General features: G+C 41.6%; 1 long non-coding RNA gene across 1 annotated transcript in view; it reads left to right on the forward strand.

The window, feature by feature from the left end:
* Positions 1-3,431: 3,431 nt before the first annotated feature.
* LOC109639693 (uncharacterized) overlaps positions 3,432-25,082 on the forward strand; it is a 154,964-nt gene continuing 133,313 nt past the window's right edge. The window contains exons 1-8 of the long non-coding RNA XR_011239964.1: positions 3,432-3,511; positions 5,566-5,630; positions 10,415-10,648; positions 13,472-13,583; positions 14,081-14,262; positions 15,561-15,695; positions 20,685-20,836; positions 24,623-24,739. This is a non-coding gene — a long non-coding RNA (uncharacterized lncRNA). The remainder of the gene's footprint in view (positions 3,512-5,565; positions 5,631-10,414; positions 10,649-13,471; positions 13,584-14,080; positions 14,263-15,560; positions 15,696-20,684; positions 20,837-24,622; positions 24,740-25,082) is intronic.

A 25,082-nucleotide genomic window follows, 5' to 3' on the forward strand; every position in this document is an offset into this window, starting at 1 on the left:
GGGGGTAACTAATACAACAATCTTTTTCTTAGAGGAAAATAACTTCTGGTTTTGCCCACTGCGCAAATGAAATGAAATCAGATAAAACTAAAATATAGAGAACATACATCATATCATATTCAGCTGTCGCTACAGAAATATTTGTAGAGATGAACGTCAGTGAAGTGCAGTGGCACAGGGTGATTGAACGAAGTTGTAAACGTATTTGTGCACAATAAATAGGAGATATTGAAATAGTTGTATACATTTGTTCACATATATTAAAGGTTATAAGGAAGTTATGGTATATAATGTGAATATGAGTATAAATTCAGCATAGTATAGTAAATAGAATACTATATAGGAATAATAGAATTGGTTTATGTTTTACAGATTTAAACTCATTATTATTATTGTGTATGAGGACACTACTGTGCCAAATTACATTTTAATCAGAATATTGTGTTAGTAATGGTGAGAGGCTGTGATATGAAAACTGCAGTATTTATTTTACCTTCTGAAACGTTTTGTGGAGTTTTCTAATTTGCAGCCATTGATTGGTACGGTGCTTACTGTCACTACCTAAGTGCTTAGAATTCATGTGATCAGCCTTAAAATAAACACCAACATTGTATTAGACACAAGTTTCTCTGGTTCGTTATCTGTTTCTCTCAGAGGAACACGATGCTATTGATTAGATTTCTTAATTCTCCAGTTAATCCATTGTCTCATGTTTTTTTCCCCCATTTAAATTGTCACCGAGCTGTAAATTGCACAGTATGAAATGAGTTTTCTCGAAGACAGCATTTTCGAAAAGCTTTTCAATTAATTAACGGTAAATAACCAAAGAGATTTTTGCGAGACTACAGGTTTTTAGAATATAGTTATCCACAATAATACATTACATTTGTTTTCTAAGAAAGCTACACAGCATCACATCACCCTGCTAAATAGAATGCCTTTTTATATATTTATGTGTTTTCAGTTGACTGTGTCTGGGAGCGCTCTTTGGCAACAGCCAGCATAATATTTTGGACAGGTAATTGAGGTGAAATGTTATGTAGCAACAGAGCTTCTCCTCAGCCTCTCACAGGAAAAACCGGTGTGAGGGAAATTTAACGTTTCATCTGTGTTTTCAATGAAAAGATGATGCTGAACTCGCCGTCCTCTCTGCCACTTTCTGTTTTCGGTTCAACCGCCGGACACTTCGAGCGGCTGAAAAGAGTGCAAGGCAGCTAAAGAGCACTCGGGGCAGAGTCATCCCGGTTACAGCACAGCACCTCAAGAGGAAATCATAAAAGTGCTCAACCTGGGGGTCAACCTGCTGATGGGAACGCTCCAGGGCCCCCGCAGTTCTCACCTTGATCTTTTAATGCTTGGTCAAAGTAAGAAACGGGCTCATCATACATGAGAAACAGCAACTTTCATGCTTGTGTTCGACCACAGGGAGCAGTTAACTGACAAACTGAAAAAGCCACATAAGCACTTGGTCTTCTTCACCCTGCTTTCATTCAAACCTACAAGGAGAACAGAAGTGGTGCCTCTGACTCGATTTTAATGAAGATGCACTTCCCCAGCTATTTAAATAACAAAATGGCCTTCAGACATAAATTAAACTAACAAATGTTTACATGGCTTTAGCAGGAGTTCACATCAGGCTATATCTCACAAGGCTGCGATGTGCTTCACTGGGACTGCTGATGACTCGGCAGCTAATTAGCTAATTAAAACAGACCAAGTTAATTTTGTATGACTGTATAATTTGAGCAAATATGTATAAATGAATTTAGAGCCTTGCATAAAAAGATAAGATATAACAAAGGTAAACTATTGCTGAGTGAGACAGCGTTAGCGTTGACTTAATGAGCAGAGCCTGAAATAGAAGGTTTACATAAACAGCCTAAAGAATGATGGTCTTACAATGTAAACACCATCAATCTCAGATGACGTTTTTATTGACAAATAAAAAATGAAGTGCAGTCATGATATGCCTATAAACAAACCTGTGTGATGGATTCATACAAGGTGAGAATACATATTAAACAGTATTATTACTAATCACGTGAAGTGTTTTTTCTTCTATTTATTGAATCATGAAGGTCACGATTCATATTAAATAATATAATACTTTAAAATTAAATGTATACAAATATTTTATGAAATTCAACCCTAAATGACAAGACAAAATCAAACAAAACTATATATTTAAAACAAATTTAATAAATTTCTACTGTTCTTTGCTTTACTATTCTATGTTTCAATACTGTGTCTGTATCTATTTTGTATTTTTGTTGCTGTGGTGCATGTGCATGAATGTACTAAATGAAAAGGGTCAAAATATACAGTCGTCCACAAACATTGTCATTTTTGTCATTATAAAAAATGTATTTCTCTTTTCTTTCTGAAATAATAATTGAACCAGTCAATCTCTTCAAGAAATACTAACTCAAATAATTTATATAATGACAATTATTAGAAAAACTCCTGATTTACAGGATAGATCCAGTGTGTTTTTCTGGTAACACAACATGTTGTATAAAGTCCACGTGTTCTCAGGTTTGAGAAAAACCATGACTGTTTGTTAGTGATGGCGAGATGAAGCTTCTTGAAGCCCTGAAGCCTTCCAGCCAAATGGTTCACAAAAAGGTTCATTGCACCCAAACCCCCCTGCTGGTCAAAGACTGCTAAACACCCCGATATATTTTAACAGTAGACCCATTGGCATGACTACCAAGTAAAAGAAATCAATTGATCTTAATAAATGCATTTCATGTATTGTTCATATATTCACTCATATAAATAAATTACTATTCTGTTTCAGTATTTTAACAAGGTAAGGGGCAGTGAAAGTGCTTGTGCAAGGGTTTTATTTATTTTTATTTAAAAACAAGAGGTGTTCAACTGTGCTTGGTTTCAGTCGATTCCTTCTTTTGGATACACTTTCTCCTGCTTGTGAGAACACCCGTTCACAGGGTACAGGTGAGGCAGGGGTGCATACAATCTCAGCAGCAAGCTTGTACAGGTGCGGGTAAATAATCCTTTGCCTCTCCCAATACTGAAGGGGGTCCTCCGTTGTTTTGCACACAACAAACACTTCACCTTGGATTATGAGAAAAGACAGTGAGAAAATGTAGTACATTGCATAATGAACATTAAAAAAAAATATCTTAATAATGTCACAAACAGTGTACTTACCTTATTGGGAGAGATCAAATCAAAATGTTCATAAGCAACAGTAGAATTAAATGCACCTTCTATTTCAAACACAACCCAACAAATCGCCAACACTGACCCGCACAGTGTGAGCGGATCCTTTGCGGTATTCATGTGTTCCTAAATCACGCCAATACTCGAACCACTTCCTGAACCAGCGAGGCTTCGAACGTCATCAGTGACGTCACCAGCCCTACGCGCGTCACAAACTATTTCCGGGATTTGTCGACACGCGCTCTGATCGGAACGACGGAGCAATATGGCCGACACTGTGGACACGTGAGGTGTCGGGACATAAACCTGAAGCTCTCATTGAAAGGTAACACAACAATAATCACCTTCACCTCATCACAACTACTGAAAATATCCAAATGAACATCAGGTCTAACGCTTGCCCTCCAACTCCACCCGAAACAACACGCTGACTGAAAAACGGCCAAGTCAAAGACACGAGGCTAACGTTGTATGCTAAGCTAGCGTTAAGCTAGTAGAAACAACATAAAGGGACACATGTAAAACAGTGATGAATCAGGACTCTGTTACTGTGGTCACTGTTTATTAACTTCAACTCACGGCGGACATTTTGGCTCCTGGTGCACAGGTGTATGTAATTGAAATATCGATAATGGCCAATAAAATAATACCCAGCATGCACTGCTACACGGCAGACATCTTGTCTCCGTGAGAAAGGCCCATGTGTATTTTATAACAACACAGTGTGTTTATTCCGTGGAGGTGCGCCACGAGCAGGGTGTTGGTGTTTGTCCAGCAGAAAGTTCTCCCTCCATGTTATTAGCTCTTTGAGAGGCTACTTGCAAACATGAGGCAATTATCTAACTCACTTAGATGTCATTTGTATCCCTGCAGAGTGATACTTGATGTTAGTAATGATAGCAGCACCAGTCAGTGATCCTAATAATAATAATTGTTGAATTATTTTGTTTAGCACTGATATAAACAAGGTCACACAGTGCTTCAATGAATGAACCAAAATAACAATCTGATTTAAGCTCTGACTGGTTGTTATCATTAAATTATTATCTTGTGTCTTCAGGGATCTGCATCCTGCATAGAGATATAGAGAGTATAGTGACATGTATTAATAAGATTAAATACATGGGGACGGAGAAAGCTCGTGCTCAGTGCATGATGGGAGTTCCCCCTATAGCAGCATAACTAAGCGATGGGACTAAAACAGTAATGTTTGGTATAACTCTTCTCATACATAGACAGTAGCTAACTTTAATAATCTTGATTTAGCAGTGACAGCACACTTCTCATTGTTACTACTATTCACTCCATTTTGTTTGCTAATTTTGTGGGAAACCAGAAATTTCCATTAAAGTCAAGCGGAGGCTTCTGGTTTGTTTTTACAGTATCAATGCCAGGCTGAGCCAAACTGACCTGCCTGCTCTGTCAGCACAATTTCTTCATAGAGAGTCAGGAGGAATTTGCACCTGTATATCAAGGTTTTCTCTTTCTTCCATGTGGAACAGTATGAAGTGTTTTTGTATAAATGTGTGTAACCTCTTAATTAAAAAGAGGGATCTCTCAGCAAAACAAAAACTTACAGAAAGTATTGAAGGCTTAATATCCCACAGCAGCTTTGATTTGTCACTACTGTCTTTTTCAGCAGCTGATAGTTACTCTGCCTGAAGCAGGCTGTCTGCAGCAGCCCATATTAATGTTATTGATCATTGTCAACTTTTGTGCTTCTTCCTCCACCCCTCAGCTCACACTGTAGCATGGAGTTTCTTTGCTTTTTTTTTTTTCTTGCTAGTAAAGGTTTCTTTTTTCATTAGTCCCTCTCCTTCTTTTCCCCAATAACCCGTCTCCTTTATTGCACACAGTCCTTAGAAAGTGACAACTTGGGAAACTGAATCAAAGTTTCAATAAAGCCCGGACTGCTGTGGGCTTTGACAAGTGAGGTGGCTGAAGTGGAACAGTACAGCAAGAGACTGAAGGAAGACATATCGGTTCCAGAAAGATAAATAGTTCATGAAGCTGTTGACTTCACCATTTTATTACTTTTGTCTCAGAATTTTCCGCCTGCCTGCAGCTCTTTTCTGCCCACAAATTATTCATCGTGCTCCCCACAGGCCCCAGCTGTCAATCTCTGCATCAGGAGTTGGAAGGGAAGATGGGAGTTGTACATTTGTCATAAGCTCAGGTGCTTGCATAGTTACTCTTTATAAAACTATATCAGCTACCATGACCCCATGCAACTATTTCAGCTTTACTTAGAAAAACACAAAGCTGTGGCAGTAAGGAGTCTGAAGTTAGACAAGCCTTCTATGTACCTGTTTTTTTTTAGCTTTTTCCACTTACATGAATTTGACCTTTTGTTTCTACTGTGTTTTTAAACTGATCCAGGTGCTGTTGTCAGGATAATGTATGCTGCAGCCTCTCATGTTGACCACAAGAGGCCCAACCTGCAGGTAAACACTAATGATGGCTACACAAACGGACATGCATGCTCCATGTGTGAAAACATTACACACACCTCATAGTTCAAAAAGTGATTTTTTTGTTTAGACATCAAGTTACTGTTACCCTCTGAGTTCTGAAGTTTCAATAGAAGACATATGCTCAAAGTTGGGTTCATAATTTTAATTTGGGTTATTTTCTCGAAAAAGGTTTACATGCTCAAATGTTCAGAGAACACATCTCTGTCCTCGTACCGACCAGTGCTCATCGTCATCAGTCTGTATCTGAAAAGCTTGGTTATGCAAAAGACACAACACAACCACAACAGAAGTGAGGTACGATGGATGTGGGTTATTAAATGAGCAGTTACTTCCTATGTTCAGGTGAGCCCAGCCTGTTCTGATGGGCTACCCCACTCTGTTGTGATACCATCAGGCGTGCATTATGCAAATGTAATATGACGCCTCAATACCCGAGAAGTATTTGCTGGACTCCTGATGAAGCATTTGTTGAGGTGTAAGGAGCTCTTTCTCTTTCCCACAGGCTTTGGGCTTTTTAACTTTGCAGAACTTTAGCAGACATAAAAACATGTAATACATATTGGACGAGCTGGGGTGCACCACATAGTTTCCACGACCCAATGTATACAGTGCTTTATCATGTATTTGACTCTAAATGATTAGAAATAGATCATCAAGCTATATTGAAAACGTATACTACCAACAAACATCATAAGCTATGTAAGAAAATGTTTACTGACGTTATAAATCAAGTGTGAATTAGTAATTTTCTTAGAGATTTATACAAAAAAAACCCTTCTGTGCTCCCTCTGCTGGTCATTTGAGAGAATACAGTTTTTTGGCAAATCACATTGGCTTGTTTATATGAGGAAAACAACAAGAACATTTGTCGACATGATTGGATATAAAGATATTGCTCACATTGAAAGTACAAGTAAAATCTCTTGGTGTATTGAAATAATGAAATTATATCAATAAAGATCATGTCATTGTGTAAATAGAAGGTGACGTCCATACCTCCTCTACACTTTAACATCCCATGAATAGTATTTCTGTTTGATGTGGTGTCCAGTGATTCTTCAAATTGATGAAGACATCAAGTAATTATCCAGTCACCTCTAAAATGCCTAATCATATAACCATGAGATTACCTCAGGGAGGAAGAAGCCGTGTGAATTATATTTTTTCTCCTCCTCAGGAGTTTAGACGTGCATTTTTCATTTATACAATAGTGGGTCTCAGCACAATTACATCAACCCTGAAGTCGAGACTACTGTCAAAAGTAATGACAGTGATCAGAGTAACAAAAGGGGGAATAGTGAGGCCAGATTATTCTGACAATGTGAACCAGATGTAATTATGAAAATTGGTGTCCTTCAACATATTACTGTATTTGAAATGTCTGTTTAATGTTCTGTGCATATGTCCCTGCATATACAGTACTGTGCTACAGTTCTATATGGCTGTCTGTGCTCACATGCTGTACGAGAAATGTTTGATAGCTGTGAGAAGGCTTTGGTGGAACATGAAATGCCAGACTCTGACTGTGCACCAGCGTCCTGCTAAAGTCATCAGTTGAATGGAAACCTTGTCAGCAGTGAAGAATTGATGGTCATAGTTTCCCAACTACCGACAGGCGCTGTGCAGGGTTAGAACTACATTATCTACGTTGCAGACGTAAATTAAACTGGTATATCGTTCAATTGAGGGTCATGTTCTACTACGACTGTGTTTGTGAACATGAACTGTTCTCATCTGAAGCCAAAGACAAGAGTTCCTGGACTCTGCTGCCATGTCGTTCAGACTGTCTCAGAAGAAGGAAGAGCGCAAGTTTTTTTTGAGCTACCTCATGTTTGTTTAAGCTTCTGGACCATGATATTTTTGGGTTCTGTAGTGATAATAGCAGAACCAGAACATCTGGCCAGAGGCCTGGGCCACACTGGATACGTGTGTCACAGAACGTCGTGCTTTTGATTTCGGCATCCATGTTATCAGTTTAGAGCAGCCACACTGCCTGCGTGAGCTTTCTAGAGAGTCGCGTCTTGCCTATTTTCTCCTTTAGCCACATGCAGTTCACAGCTAAACATACAACAAGCTTTCACTACAGTTTCAGAACCAGAAAATGTACAGCTTCATAATGTAGTCCTGGCGTTTAGTTTAGTATATAGGTCTAGTTTTATTTGAGGAAATACAGTAGTCATGCCAGAGACATCACGTAGCAGCAGGACACGCCGTGAAAACACACACTTCACATGCATCCACTGTGTTCCAGGTGTTATTACTTGAAAATAATTCTTACTGTCAAAGACAATTCTCCATCATTTCCCAATATATTTTTTCCATTTGTCATCTGACCTCTCAGTAAGACAACGTTTCTGTTGCATAGGACCCACATGTGTGTTGAATCTTGACACGAAAGAAATTCCTGCATCGGAGATTGATTCCGTAGCTCTGGCCTGGTTTCAGCCTCACGCCAGGTTATTGGGTCGAGGCATGGAGTTGGAGAGAGCATTAATATGTAACAGCCAGCTGTGCAGCTACGGTTGGTTTAATGGTTAAACTCTATACATAATAAAAGGAAGATCAACGCAGATCCCTTTTAGTTTCAGTTGACCATATTACATGCACCATTTTTTTTTTGTTCACATTAAGCAACAAACAAATGACACCGCCCCATCACAATAGCTTTACAACTAGGAGTTAAGTGTATACAATTACATTATTAGGTTTCTGTTCCCACTGTGCTAACTTGGGTTCCCTTTATCTCTTAATCTGATGAAGGAAACTAGGTTTTTCTTTTCCCATGCTGCTTTAGATATTTGGCGACAGCTGAGCGCTTGGACAAATCTGATTACTGAAGAATAGTCCCCGCCTTACACAACTGGGCAAAGTAGTTTTCTTTCAACTGTTTCTTTGTTGTTCTTCTTCTCGTCCCATTTAACTTTTTTTTCACTGAGGCATCAGCGCTCACAAATGTCAATGCAGGAAAAGATTTGGGAGAATATGGCGAGCAGGTTGAGATTGCTGGTGCGCACTCGGTGAACCTGCACAGTCACTGTGGTCTCATCAATTGAATTACTAGAATTAATTACCGCTCTCTGCCTGGGAACGCACTGCTGGCATTTACATGCGGTGACCCATACTCTGTTCTCTGCAGTGTTTATGTAAGTGTGTGTGTGTGCGTGTACACACACTCCCTCCTGAAGATAACAGCTGCTGAGCGTGGGCCGTGATCACGCACACTCACACACAGACACACACGTTTTGCTGTACCTGCCTGTTTGCATTATTCTACAAGACAGCTCCCGGTATAATCTGCATAGTGATATCATTTGGGTAATATTGGAGGTAGCTCAGGCACCACCTGCTTGTGTGTTTAAATTGCTGGTGAGGAATGGGGCCAGGTGGGCTGGGGGATGGGGGGGGGGGGGTCACAGAGTTAGAACACAGCCTTCTCCAATTATGATATACATCGTTATAATTGGGGGATACATGTCATTGGGTGTAATTGCACTAACTATTCTCCCCATTTCTCTTGGGTGTGGCGTGCTCAGTAGCTTGGGGACACTCTCGCACTGAATCACCTTTCTCTCTCTCTTGTCCTTGCAACTACCATCCAGCTGAAGTTAGTAGTTCTGGGGATCATTCCTCGTGGAACCAAGGACTTGCGGATAAAGGACACAAAGTGGGCCCCGTAAAATTCCTCCGAGGACACCTCCATCACAACCACGGCAGCGGGAGGAGTGCCCTCACAGGTGCAGCGGACCTCTCCCTTCTCCCCTTCCCTCAACCCAATGTAGCTGCAGTGGGGTGCTGCACCAACAGATAATGATTGAGCCCCAGTGAGACATGTGTTATGGAGCCCTTAATGAAAGAGTTGTGCCCCATTGAGCCCTATAATGAATGTTCTGACATTGAAAATCCCAGGGAGGGCTGCCTAATTCCTATGAGTGGGTTCATGCAGCTAACACATTTTAAAAGTGAAAATAGTAGCTTGAAGTAATGACGGGCGAGATTATGTTTTTTCTTTTTTTTAATTGGTCTTGTGTAGTGAGCTGAGTATGCGTGTAGCTGCACAGCCCCATCAGAGAGAGGTGTTGAGTGCCTTTGTTCAGTGCAGCCTGGTCCAGCTTGTCTGATACCTGCTTAGCTTTCATTCTGACTAATGGAAAAGTGAAAAACACAAAAAAAAAACTTGGCTGCTCATTCTCAGAAGCCAAGAGATGCGAGGCAGAGATCACTGCCCCCCCCTAACACACACACACTCTCTGCTTTGCAGCATTATAACTGATAAGAGCTTTTGTAGATTTTGGTAACGATGTCCCTGAATACCAAGTGAGCTGCATCTAAAGAGGCCCACAGGAATTAATAAAAACATCTACCATTCCATGGCTGCAGTGGTTTCCTGCCTTCGAGAGATCACAAAAGAGAATCACTGAATGCCACAATGTAATTATGTATTTCAGGGTGTGTATTGTTCTGTGTGTATTGCGCATTTTGGAAATTTTGTATCCCCATTATGGTCCTGCTCTTTGTCCTTCCCCTGCGTCGCTTTTCTACTCCACTCCTTTAATTTCTCTTTTTTGCTTTCTCCTTCTCTCATCACACAATCCCATTTCATCCCTTTTTCTCATTTCAACTTTTTTTTTTCCCCCATACAATCCTTCACTCCCTTTCCTATAATCCCCATGTCCTCTTTTCTATCTCTCCCTCTCTCCGCTGCCACCACCACTCTGATTAATTTTCTTGTCCGCTTCATTCTTTTACACGGACAGGTGGCAGAGCAGCTGGCCTACTACGTCCATGTGAAGGGGACAGTAATCACAGAGGAGACGTTTGATGTGGCCGAGCAGTTTGGCACGGCGCGGGCCGACCTCACCCAGAGCCGTGCGAGGTGACCTGTTTGCTTGCCCCCTTTGGTCGCCCTCAGCACCTACTGGGAAAAGACCATCAAGGAATCAAGGACAACTACGGCGCCAACATGTGCTCAGACCTCACCAGCTTCACAGGTGGGTACTTGAGTCAAATAGAAGAGACCATTGACCGTCAGTAAACACTACACAAGGCAGTAGCTCTTAAAAAAGAAAACGCCTTGTGACTCCCGTAACGAGGACGTGTAGGGGTCTCCACTGTGCACATTAACTAACAACAGAAATCCATCACCTCCATTAACATCAGCTCAGCTCCTCCTGGTGTTTTGCTCTTTCCTGCAGTCTTGTCCACTCATCTATAGCTGTGGTCTGTTTGCTCTGCCGGCCTGCTGCTGCTTTCTACTGTCTGGCTTATTTTATGATAAATCGCTACGCAAATGAACTTAACGAGTCAAGATTTTCAGTGATACCCCTGTGGTTATGGTTCACCATTTTCCAAGCTCAAATCCAGTTTTTAGCAATAAAGTGAAAATTTGTTTTAAAATTGGCTTTCCAAATTTAAGGCCCCGGCTCCATTCTATCCCTCCCTGGTTGGGTGCAAACCCATAATGCTAGCTGAGGTTTATTGTTCCATTTCCCTTTCTTTGTATTCTTCCCAAAAAATCCCATGTCTTTGCCGAGACCTCCCCTAATGGCAGCATTTTTAATCAGTTTCCCTAAAGCTACCTAAAAATGATCCTGTCATAAGTGCAGAACGTTTCCTCTTGAAAGACGAGCGTGCATCACAATAAATCCTCTCTGACAAAATGTCAGTTTGACAGCCAGCCATTGATCTGCTTCATGTGGAACAACAAATGCCTCTACAATTTGGACTAGTTCTTTAATGTCACAGCCAATGAGATGCTCTCTGTTCGCAAAGCCAGAAAGGTAAATGCTGACAGACGAGTTGAATTGAAAGATACACAGGGGTAATCATACAGCATACCACTGCGTTGTGATGGTTCGATTCTCATGCTAATTATCTCAATCAGCATACAAAATGCCACTGCTTTTCAAAGGGGCAGCACACACACTTTTTGGATGTGCACACACCCACTCTGGTAGTAAACAGAAACTGCGCACCCACAATTACAACCTCCTCTACCTGACACAGCTCCATGTTTTCCGGATAATCAGACAAAGATTGGATAATCCTGACAGAAATCCTTTTCATTCCCTCTGCCCCCTGCAAATTCTCATTTTTGCAATGTCGTTTTCAGTCAGTACACCAACAACCAAATGCATTTCAAGGATTTAAAATGCCCTAGAACCTAAAATGTTTTTTCTTTTTGCTTTCTAGAAACTTGTTCCTAAACTTGCCAGATTCAGTAACAATGAAGTCACAATGATCTGCTGCTTTGTGACTGCAGGTGGCAGGTTTATACGTTAAATATATATGTAAATTAAGAACACAGGTTATATTATAGCTCTCAGGTATACAGATTTCACTCCCATGTCGGACAGAGTCGTAGCAATCATGTAAAGAGCCGCCAATTTGTCTCTGAGCAAGGCTGCACCACAATCATCATCATTCATTCACTTCAGGCTGATGAAGGTCAACCGGCCCCAGAAATTCTGCAAAAAGGCGCGCACATTAAAATGTATACATGCTCACATGCATCTCAAGCAGGAGCAGGGAGAGAACTGTACCCGCTGGTTGTAAAAATAAAATGACACGTCGAGGTGTCTTTTATGTGATCAGCTGTCTCGCTCACCTTCTGTGCTGCTGAGTTTCCTCATTATTTCTTCGTTTTCCATCCATCGTCGCCTGTCCTGTTTAGCTGTTCTGTTTAAAGGCTAATGAAGAGCTACATGTTGCTGCCATTGAGTATGAAAGTTTCTTTTGAGGACACCCAGCTCTCTTTTTCATGCTGAGTCTGTAGCATAGGTTTTCACACATGAACTCCAGAAGATGTTCACCTTCAACTACCAAAAAACCCTTTTAACAGGGGAAAAATGTAGAATCCTCAGAGAGATATGTGAGGGATCCCTCTCCCAGGACGGACACAAGTGTAATAGATGCCACGTGTAACAGAGAACATCAGCAAAACAACAGTATTTACAACACTGATTAGAAGAAACAGTTTCTAACGTAATGGAATGTGTGTCTATGTTTACGGCACATCTGCCCTTATCGTTAAATGCTCTCTTGACTTCTTTGTTGTTGTCTTGTAGTTGTATGACACCGTTCTTTTTTTGTCATTTATGTATCATCACATGTTAAAAAACGTCATCAACGGTTTAACCACTCACTTGTGGTTAAACCTGCAGAACATCACCTGCTGTGTTCTCACATGGCCTCATTTGGGGTCTGGCAGGGAAAACTCTCCGGGGTCTCTTACTCGGACATATGCGTTCTCACATGCAGCCCCTCCGGAGAATGTCTGGAGATTATTCAGATTTCGGTGCATCTCTGAAGGCAGCTTACAGTTTTATCCATGTTACTATATGATGTTGTTTTTCACCTTGTGCTTTTTTTTTTTCAAATCCCAAGTGGTACCTACTGCACTTTGGAGGAAAGTATTTTCTTGTTGGTTCTCTCTTGTCCGTTGCTGCTGGAGTTGTAAACATTTATGATTGAAATCCATTTGATCTCAGTGCAAAGAGCGAGTTGCATATTTCATTCCATGTATCTTAACAGTGAGGAAAGCACGACTGTTTTCTTGCTTTGAAGAAACAGAAAAGTGTGCTACTCTCTTGATACTCGTCACTTTTTTATGCAGTTCCTATTCTTGCACTTTGTAGGCATAAAAACCTCAGAGAGCACTGCTCTCTTGAGATGATATTTACTGCATCTGCTGTGTTTTTAAAGCAACTCAAATCATATTTTTTGGTCCACAATTTCTGCGTTTTCTCACACAAAGGTGGTTCTGTGTGGCTGTGTGATTTGTAATGTTTTTATATAATGTCATATTTGAACAGATAATGTTTGCATGAAGGTGGCCAACATGGTGCTGTACATCCCAAATGAAAGGCCTGCAGCGCAGCCCTGAGGAGGCCAGCAAGGACAAGACGGCAGTACAGAGGACTGAGAGTAAGCCTAAAGGGGGGTGGGTGTGTATGTGTGTGTGTGTGTGTGTGTGTGTGTGTGTGTGTGTGTGTGTGTGTGTGTGTGTGTCTGTCTGTCTGTGTGTGTGTGTCTGTGTGTCTGTGTGTGTCTCTGTGTGTGTCTTTGTGTCTCTGTGTGTGTGTTTCTGTGTGTGTGTGTCTGGGGATGCTGCCTAAAAGGTCAAACAGACTTTATCTTTTGATCTGTGATTCTCTGTTCAAACCACCATTGAAGCCCCAGCATCTGCTTCCTGACTCTTGAGAGTTTTTATTTAATGATGCACTGGGCTCGCAACCTCTCACCCTTACCTATCCACATCCTTTATCCTTTATTCTTGTCTTTGCCTCTTTGTACCTTTTCCAAGTCATGCTTTTTATTGTAACCTGTCGTTGTGTCCTGTTTCCACATCATTTCTGGCTTTTTCATAGCTCTCTTTATTATTTTTTTCACTTCTTTATCTTCTCTTCCCTCCATCACTTCAGACCAAAGAGCTACTGAATGCACACGGTGGGATTGAAGGATTCAGCCTGCAGGCTACCTGTAAGAGATGGGCTTCTGGAGAAGCTGCTGTGCCAATGTGTTGGGCACATCAGCCAGCAGATGGAGAAGCCAGAGGTGAAGCAGATGGAGAGAACACATACAGATCTATTTTCTGGAGGTACAGGTACAGAAAGTCTGCAGAGCCATGAATAATTGAACTGTGTCTTTAAAATACTTATGACACAATAAGTCTGAAGTTTCAAGGACAGTTACAGAGCTAAACAACTAAATAGTTTTAATCTATGCATATTTACTGGTTGTCATTTTACATTTAGATTAAATGTAGCATGTAGAAACATGCAAACACACTTAAATCTTACTACATGAACAAAGTGGAGTGCAGGTTGTTGTTTAGATGTTTTTTGAGAGTATGACTCATATCTGCACTGTGCAGTGTGACAGCGCTCGTAGCTTAGGCCAATGCGGTGTACTTTCTGGTATAAAGCCGCCGGAGAGGTACAGTATGATGACTAATGGGCAAACAGAGAATATTGAGGCTTTATCCACTGCGCTTTACAGCTCAGGGTCGGCTTAGCCTGCTAAACAATCCATTTAACACTGTAGGGCCAACTCTGCCCAACAGAACCAACTTGTGTGGACTTTACGCACTGCATGAATGATGACATTGGCTAATGCTCAGATCACGCTGTGAGTCACCTTGCTGTCCGCATTAAGAATGAAACCTGTGTTTAAGTGTTTAACTCTCATATTTAGATGGGAAATGAAGGATGTGGGGTCAAGTCTCAGTATGTGCTCACACAGGAGCCACAGCAGGATGTGGGGCAGGAGCACACTACACGCTGCCAGTGCTTCACTTCTGGCAGCACAGTATATGCCGTGGGTGGGCGGTACACAAGTATCAGAGTAATCACCGGTATGAAAAGCCCCATGACTTGGATTGTGCGATACCGTCATCAACCTGATAAATCAACAGCCCAATCATATTTACAAGTAATTTCTCTGTCAGCTGCAGCCTTAGTGCAAGGTGAGTGGTAACAAGTGAGCATCCGTCTGATCAGAGTGATGCAGATTATCTCACAACACAGTGTTCTTTCTAACTTCACTGTTCCAGAAGAAGCAAACTATGAATATGAATACAAACATAAATATAAAGATCAGCTCTATGTGTGAGTGATTAGAAAAGAGCAGAGGAGCAGAATGGCTTGTTGACCTTCACAGAGAGAAAGGCACCTCAATGCAGTGGCCAGGGGTGAGCAGGTTAAAGTGATAGATATATAACTGTCAACGATATGTGTGTGTTTCGTATCGCCCACCTCGAGTGTATAGCCTGTAACTGTCCATAGGTAAGAGTGTACTGAAAAATTATAATGTGTATGGAAACAGATTGTGTTACTGTTGACTCTTACCTGCTGGTGTGTAGGCAAACACTCAGCTTTTAATGCTCTTCTCTGCTTTTCCCAGAACCACTGTCTGGAAGCACGGACACATCCTACCCATCTATATTGAAGAGGCCATGTGACAATGCTCCTCAGCTGTGACACGCTGCTGCATCAACTGAATCAACTCCCACAACGTATCATCGATCGCTTCTACGAGGTATTTGCATTTCACCACTGTTCTCTTGATTTGGTATTGTTCAGCTTGTCTTTAACTCTTACACAGATGTCAAACCTACGACTACACAGCCTCACTATTTCAAGTATCTTTGCCGAAGAGAATTAAATCATGTGCCATTGCAAAGTCATTTACACAAGCAATCATGTATTCTGAAGATAAGTCAGTGGAGCAATGTGAGCGGATACAGTCTGACACCTTTCTCTGTCAGAGCGTCCTTTCATTGGTTGATCAGCTCTCCAGATGGATTAGGTTTTTTTTGTCTCGCTCTGATAAGGCATTGTCATCTCTGAAGCACACTCATTGAGTTCAGTCATCAGAGCTACAATTCCCTGAAACTTGAATGCCGAATGAAAATAGCCATCACTGTTTTCATTAGCCCAAGTCTTTTCATTTCAATTGAAAGCTCTACAGACGAAAGGAAAATGTTTAACCTCAAATAATTAATTTCTGAACCCTCATTTTTACAGTGGTTTGCTGCCCTGTTGCTTGACTTCACTTTTACTCTTAGTCTTTTATGTTGCTTCCATTTCTTCCACGTCTTCATCCCCTCTGCCCCGTCTCTTTCTCTCTTTTTTCTTTGATAACACATCAAGGCGTACTGGCTCAAACAAAACATTAGGTTCAATTATTTTCAGGCTGACAGTCCAAGCACTCTTAGGGTGATACTGTTAAACATTTCTTACTTACTAAATGCGCAACTTTAAGAATGGCAGTTGTTGTCAGAACCAGTGGAGTTGGACGGGTTGTAGTTTAAAAAGGGGGGGTAAATATGCTGAGTGCTGTTATGGTTTGGAACCAGCACCTCACATCTGGTCACATCTCCACGGTCTGACTTGTTCTCACATTTTCCGGTGCTCCTCCGTCCTTTCTCTGCCCCCTGAGTCCTTTTACTCACTTATTTATTATTTCTCATACCTGAGGTAGAGGAAAGCCATTTTACAGCCACCGAGTTGCCCTGCTCAGACTGTGCTGCCAGATAAAGGCATCCTGTCTGGATGGATCAGTGCATGTATGTTTGCAAACTGGATTGTGTCTGTGTGTACGTGTGTGAGAGAGAAAAACATGTTTGAGTGTAACTCTCCACATGTGTGCGTGTCTTCACGTGCGTGCGTGTGTGTATACTCGTTTTTGTAACCCCTTTGGGACCTTTTCCAGCTAAACACTGAACAGGACCAGAATACCTCAAGGGGACCAAAGCCCAGTCCTAATGAGACGAAACTTAATTTCTTTTGTCCTGGTTAAGGTTAGGGATCAGATGTGAATTTTGGTTATGTTAAGGTTAGGGTGAGGCATGAATGGGTCATGGGTTAGGTTAGGCTCTCCACAATGAATAGACATCAATGTAAGGTCCTTTTAAGGATAGCTATGTCAACTTTGTGTGTGTGTGTGTGTGTGTGTTTGTGTGTGTGTGTGTGAGATGATTTATATAACTGTCTATACTATATGTGTCTTGGTGTGCATGTGTGTGTGTATTCCACAGACCTGCTCCCTCTGCAGCGGTGCATGTTGTCATTGGCGGTAGACGAAGCAGGACACCTGTGGCTCACTATGTTTTATGCAGCTTCAATGGCCACAGCCTTTAGTGCAGAACTGCTCGCTTAATGCTTTCCATCTCCTCTCATGGTTCAGAGGCTTCTTCCCCCTCCAGTTGTATGAAATAATATTGACGGAATACGTCTTGTTTATTTTCTGCAGAAAAAAGGATTCCGTCAGGCAGCAGTGGCCCTGTCCTTCTTTTCTGGAGCAGAACCAGATCACTGATGTGGTTTCCATTTGTGTCTGATGTTCTTTGGCTAATAATTTCTAATCAGGGTCCATTTCTGTCATGGTAGCATGTGTGGTTGTCTGCCTCCTTTTATCTGCGCGTGATGTGTAATCCATGCACTTTGTGTGTTCTATGTGCGTTTCACATCTGTGACTGTGCGAGCCTGCATCGTATTCCAAGTTTGTGTGTGTGTGTGACTTGCCACTGCCCCCACTCTTCCCTGCAGGGCCTCAACCATTTTCTTCATTTGTTGCAGCTTTGTGTTTCTTTTCTTTTTCCCCCTCCTCTTCTCTTTTTGCACTGGGGAACACAATGTCTGGTTTAATATCATTTTCCAATCACTGAAGGCTGCAGGGCAAGGGCTTTTGACTTGGCTGTTTCGTTCCAGCTAATACCAAAGAGAGGGGAGAGAAAATAATAACGCTAGTGGTTGATAATAGCTGCAGTGATCATTCTGCAGTCATTTGCCTCTGGTGCTCTCTGTGGCTGCGGCTGATGTTGTCTTTGTTTTGTCACTGCCCGTTACATGCAGCTACACCACTATTACAGGCTGTCCAATGCTCTTCATCTCTTCCTTGTCCATTTGAGATATAATCAAGACCGTCTGGTAGTTTTTTTTTTTTACAAAGGGGAAAACAAAAATAGGAGAGATTTGCAGTTAGAAGAGAGGGGAGACCAAAAAAATCCAGTGGACATGTACTTTTAAGTCGGTACTGCCTGTCGTAATGCACATCTTTTTAAAGAGGTCCACATTCTGAGGAAACTGATTATACAAGGGCTTAGGGAAAAATCTCTGGCGAGTTGACATTCAGGGACATATGTTGTCTTCATCTTTACCCTCCTCCCTCTACTACCCATCCTTCTTTTCTGAAAGAGAGGGAGGGAGTCAGACTGAAGGAAAAAAAGAAGGGAGGGAGGAAAAAAAAAAAAATCATTATTAACTCATAAGCTGGTTAATGCTGTAGCACTCTCAACCTTCAGCTCAAATGAGAATTTCTGTCATTTACATATCAATTTAATTTCCTGTGTTTCCCGCTCCTCTCTCCCCCTCCTTCATTAAAAGCAGCATTTGCCTGCCACTGCAATCAGCCTGTACAACACATTTTCCTGGGCGGTGAGCAGTTGCACACGCTCACGCATTCTGCACACACTCTCACACACACACACACACAAACAAACAGAAAAACACACACAGCGATGCCTTGACACAGGCAAATGCAGAGATGAACACACTTACATATATTTTGTGTCATCCTGTCACAAACACACACACACACACGTATACATCACACAGACATTGAAGCAGTGTGTCGGAGCCCAGGCAGACAGAGCAGCTCCGTGGCCTGCTGTAGCTCTGTCAGGATTAAACCAGTGATCAGAGAAATGAAAGGGAAGCTGTCATTCCTCATAGGCCTCTATACACATCATCCACAATAATTACACCCTCTCCTTCCTTCGGCTCGCTTCCTCCCTTCCTATAACCTCCTACCTGTGTGTCTGTGTGTGTGTGTGTGTGTGTGTGTGTGTGTGTGTGTGTGTGTGTGTGTGTGTGTGTGTGTGTGTGTGTGTGTGTGTGTGTGTGTGTGTGTGTGTGTGTCACAGACAGCATGCGTGACTGACACCCTGCACATCAAATAGGAGCTTTTATGATATGTGTGCCTGCTTGAATTACACTCACTTTAAGCCTTATTTTTCCCCCCTCTGTGGTACACCTGTGTGTGTGTGTGCCCACACGAGCATGCGTGCGTGAGCATCCCCTCCTGAATTGATACAGATGTGCCTACCCCTGCTCGGCCCACATCTGGCAGTTAGACTGAACCTGCAGGGGATATACGCAGCTAACTGCTTCAATCTGGGACTTGAAGCTTATGAATGCGATCAAATATTCAGTTCAAGCTAAGTGTTACACAGTAAGGCCTCAAGTGTAAAGTAAGTTTAAGGTCTGTCATTTTAAGTCAGTGCCATATGTGACCTTAGGTGTGAAAGTCAAGAGTTACCAGATCCAAGCTGTCATAGAATGATCCCTTTCATTTTTTATCACTGTTTATATGGAATTTTCAAAGGAATTACAGCAAACACACTGAGGCCAAAGTCTTGATTCAAACTATGACACCTTTCAGATACAGTACATGAATGGGAAGACTAAATAATACAATTTAATCTAGCTTGTTTCAAGTGTCTTTTTGATACATTCTGACATTCTCTATTGCAGTTTTTCCAGTTTTATGATATATATGTATAACTGCAAAGTTTTAGTATAATCTGTAGTTGGCCTTTTTAATATTAGTTGTATTGTCTCCCTTTCTCACGATTGTGATAACCTGAATAACCCCTGAAGAACAAACGCTCACGTAGACTCAATCTTGAACTGTTTAGAATTTGGCGTTCAAAGGTCAAAATCACTCGGACCTCACAAGCACAAGATGCCGCACTCTAATTATAACTAAATCAACTGAAGACCTTTATATTCAATTCCTTCTAAGATGTCACTACACGTATGAGCCTGAACAGACATGGGTGTCAGCTGTAACCCAAATGGTTTGCAAAAGAACACAAACACGAGGCAGTAATTCTGCTTTATATTATTGCTAACAGACGGCAACCTCTCTTTGACATTTGTGTTTGTTCGGTTGAGAGGAGTTTGTGAAAACTCTTCTTCGTCCTTTTCCATTACACTTGAGTCTCCGCGGAAATTATTCAAACAAATGTTGCAGTGGTGCTACAAGGCGGCCAATTTAAAGGTTGTATGTTTCCCTACATGTAAATTATTCATTTTCATTTTGCTTTGCTTTCCTTATGTTCTATTAGTTTTAATTGTTTAGCCAACCTCAAGAACTCGGCTCAATTACAAAGTGAACTTTACGAGACCCTGACCCAGATTTTACACTGAACAAGTCCACTCTAACCAGTGTAATATTCCTCTCTTGAGCTGAACATTATTAAAAGCAAAACGTGTGCTCTGGAGCAAGTAATGAATAAGCTAATACCTTGGTTTTGCTCACTGTTTGTCCCCTTTTGTGGCTAATGACTTTGTACTGTAAGACTACTTCGTATCCAGGGTTTTGTATAACAGTGACTTGTTATTATAGCTCAGCACTTGAGCGTGTAATAAATGTAAATCTCAGTGTCTGTAACTTGGTCCCCCGAAGCTCATTATTTGTGACAAGTGTGTGAGACACTGTTTGCTTTCTGCTGTGTTGCAGATGAGTAATGAGATCATTCGCCTGTACTCCCAAAGCATCTCGGTGGACAAGATCTTTAAGGGCTACGTGATCTCCAGCAGGCAAAAAAACTCAGCGACTGACTCTGTGCCGTAAAAATGTACCTGCATATGCACCAAGCAGATTTACTACAAGTAAGAAAAATATCAACATTATAGGGTCTTAACATTTTTCTTTTTTTGTAAAATGTTACATTTATATGTTTTGGTATTAAATGCAGTAATTAGAGCTCTTAATTTTTCCGAAGCGTTGTGAGGATTTATCTTTAATTAAATGTTCTCACAACTGTAAAATTAAATGGATGGTTGAAGCAGAGTTGGGAAGTAAGCCAAAGATAAACTCAGTTGAATCCATGGTAAATCAATGGGACTGGCTGTAGTGTGGATTTATCTCCTTATGCTCAAGTAAAGTTTATCATGCTGGAAATACACAAGACTTTTACAACCCCAATCAACTGTGATCATCACATTTTATGTCTGTCCTTTGCAATTTACACTGTTAGACAAAGATAGGTAAGTGAACACCTTTAAATTGACAATTTTCAGCAAATTAAAATAACTTGTTTGATCCAGGAATGACGGCTTCATCATCAGGAGCATGCACGATATCCATCTTGCTTATTCAACTGCAACCTGAGCCGTCTTTATTTAGAAATGACAAGTTTTACAGGTGAACAAATGTCTGAAATAACATTACATTTAGTTTTTTAAATCTACAGGAGCACATGTCAGAGTTATGCAGGAGTGAAGTGCTTCTGTAACAGACACAACCTTGATGAGTTGTTGTGAACTATTACATTTAAACAAAGTGTGTCTGTTAATTAGACAGACTCCTACACCACTTGAGAAACCCCTTTACAAAACAGTGTGGGAAGTGGGTTATGCCCTGAACCTCATTTGGGAGGCGAGGGGAGGTGCTTGTATTTGAATCTACAGTTGGTTGTGTTGATGTGTGCTGACTGTCCTTGACCCTGTTTGTGCAGCCCAGCACTGCCTCTCTAATCCAGAAAACCATAATAGCCAAATTGGGGTTACAGTGGGATTTGAAACAGTTTTGTGTGTTCCCAGCTGCACTGCATTTCCAGTTGATCACGTTAACTTTCACACGCACATCTCGACCACAAAGCCCGTCCAGTCTTAGATCGGCTCAGACAGGGTGACCTTTTTTTATTCGGTTGATTTATTGTTTCAATACGTTCATCGGCTGTGTTTATTGCTAAATAATTCCATTTAGCTGAAGTTTCTCTGTGTGTTCTCTAAAAGTTTAAAGGCTATCAGATCGTCCATGAGATCAGTTTACCATCAGTACACGAGGTGCCACAGGGAGTAGACTTTTGTGTTGGATTAGTCAGCTTCGACTTATTATCTACAACAAATTCTACAATCATGTTTTTCTCATTTTAATAAAATACTCCTCTGAAGGCAAATGCAAGATGAAGTGTTTGGTTGAAGGAGGAGTAGAATACATGTCAAGATACAAGATACTTTTTATTAATTGTATCTTAATATGCTTTTAAAAATTAATAGGAATGCTGCACCCACTAATAATATTACCTGCACTACTTCTTTTATCATCTGAACACAAAAGCAGCTGTGATTTGTCTTGTTTGTTCCTTAAATAAATCACCTCTATAGAAAATGTGGAAGTGGCGGATATCACAGCACTTCCTCTGCTATTGATGCCGTCGCCAGTAATGATGCATTCTCCTCACTAAATGCCAACATAACTGAAAAGTTATGTATAATGATAAAAGATGTGCGCTTCAAAGATATACCACATGCATGCGGTGACAGCAGATTACTGCAAACATCTGTTTTTCCTGTGAGCGAGTAACTTTCCCCGCTCCATCTTTGCATGAATTTACATCGTCTCAGGCTGTTCCAGTACAAACTGTACGCTCACAAGTAACATCTCAGATTATTCTCAGCAAAACATGAGCACAGACAAAAGGAAACAGTGTATTTTAATTTGGTCAGTGGGAGGGACGAGCAAGAAACTGTGCTTCAGGTTGTTTGTTTCCTTCACTTGTCAGTTAATCATCGGGTCAGTGCTTTTCTGAACTGCAGATTTTCACTTCATTACTATGATTGCCCTAAGAGAGAGTCTGAAGGGCTCCCAGTGTTTTCACTGGCCGGCACACACACACTCACACATACACACACATTCCAGACTCTCCAATAACCCTTCGGGCCTCTCGCTGTCTGCGCGGGCAATCGACCTCGTCCAACCAATTAAAGACAGCGCTTAGTTCCTGATCGATGGCTGAGGTTGGGGTGGGGCAGGATGAGGACGGCAGGAGAAGAGGGGGAGCTGGTCTGGAAGCTCCACTCCATGACCCAATGAGAGTTTTTTACTTGGCGTCTGTATCTAAAGCCCCTCCCCTATGGTTATGTCTAAGTTATGTTATCACATGGTTTCTGAGTCACTGACTTGTACAGATGGTTTGTTGCAACATACAGCAATGTGAAGAGTCTTCCCACGCTTTCTTTGTACTTGCAGGCGGAGGAATACAGAGATTATCATTTATCACTGTTGTTGCTTCACAGTTTGTAGAGCCTGGTAGATGCTGTGTGTAATTATACGTAGGAGAGTTTCTTAAGTTTGAAATTGGGAGAGAGAGAGTCATCATTTTATTATTTTCGATTAACATCAGTTTTTGTTTTTTGTGGAACCTTGAACTCAAAAAGACTCTTGGAGATGGATAGCCACCTTTTGAAAAATAAATGAATAACATTCCCTGCTATCTCCAGTCAGTCCTTCCTTCATCAGCGGCTGGTGAAGGAGAGAGGGTGTTAAGTAAAGAGACGCTGATCTGTTTTTCCCTCCCTCAGATATCACACCAGTGAGCCTGTCACCCACGCAGCCAATATCACAGTCAGTCCACACACCGGGTTCAGTCACAGGGCAGGGAGAGAAAGCAGAAGGGAGGGAGGATGGAGAAGAAGAAGAAGAAGGGAGAAGTCAACAGGGATAGAAATGTGCGGCTGTAGCGGGTCCTGGCGGCTCAGAGCAATAGGGCACATGGCGTGTGCTCACAATGCAGTGCATTGTAGCCCCTTCACCCAGCTTTCCTGTCCCTCCTCCTCTGCATAATGCTGCAGAAACATGGAAAATAAATAAATAGACGAGTAGTTGATGCCACATCGCCGACAGAGAGGAGAGTTGTGAAATGAAAAGAGAAGAATGGGAGAAGAGAGGGGGTGAATCTGGAGAAATACAGTTGTGTCGAATAGATGAGAGGAATAGTGCAGCAGTGTTGGATATGCTGTAGAAGATGGCATCAAAGGAAGTCAGTATGAATAAGCTAAAGATGACTTTTATATGAGAACAAACCTCACTAGCTCTGACGCTGGAGGACTTGCGCGTAGTTGCTATATGTAAAAAGCACGATCCAGGGAAATTGGTGAAGTGCTGCGAGATGCAATGTCAACACAACAATACTGACAGCTTGGAAACCCATTTATTAGTCCCCCAAGGATTCCACTATCTCTGAATTTGTCACAGAATTAGGTGTCAGCCAGGGACTTCGGCCTCCTCTGTGGCAAATGGAATGAGCTGTGGAATAAAGTCATAAATTGAAAGTCTGCTGGTAAATTGTCACCCGCGCCGCAGTCACCAGCCTGTTGCTTTTGTGTCCTTCTCACCTCCCTGCTCTTAAAATGCAGCTCCGACTCGCACGCACATCATTTCTCACATGTTTCTGTGGTGATAAATTGGTCACTCCCACACAGAATTAAGTGCAACACATTAATGCTGCAGAACGGCCTGTAACTATAGCTGAGTAAATCTTTTTGACGTCTGAATGCTCATTTCTAAGAACTGACATTTTAGCTCACTTAAGTCAGTTTTCATTACGCCAGTGTGTGATCACAGATGCAATACTGAATAAGCTTGGTAATGGGCACTAATGTATTTATTAGGACCATCGAGGGACAATCAGGAGCCGCACTGATGATCCTTCTCCAGCCAGGTTCCTGATGTGCATGCTGTCGAACAAAAGCTTTCAGCCTCATCTCACAACACCTTGACTTCACAAGGTAATAAACCAGGTGTTGAGCCCTCCATCTGGCCCAAGCTAATTCTCCTCCTCATTTCCTCTTTTCTTTCTTTATTTTCCTTTTGTTTCTTCAGCCTCAAACTCCCCTCGTTGCCTCCACCTTCATCCTCCCGCTCTCTGGCTCTCACTCAGCAGCCAATTTAGCAGCTCAAGGAGACACGGGAGTGTAAAACACATTCGCGGATCGATCAAAGTTGAGACTTCACGGCATATTCTCCTATGAGTCACAGTTAGCGTCTCCTCTCTGTAATCTCTTCTTTACTGTTAAAACATATATTTTTATACAGCATGTGTGTGTGCAGCAACACTCAGCAGTATACTTT

Source organism: Paralichthys olivaceus, chromosome 22 (assembly GCF_024713975.1).
Source record: "Paralichthys olivaceus isolate ysfri-2021 chromosome 22, ASM2471397v2, whole genome shotgun sequence".
NCBI lineage: Eukaryota > Metazoa > Chordata > Actinopteri > Pleuronectiformes > Paralichthyidae > Paralichthys > Paralichthys olivaceus.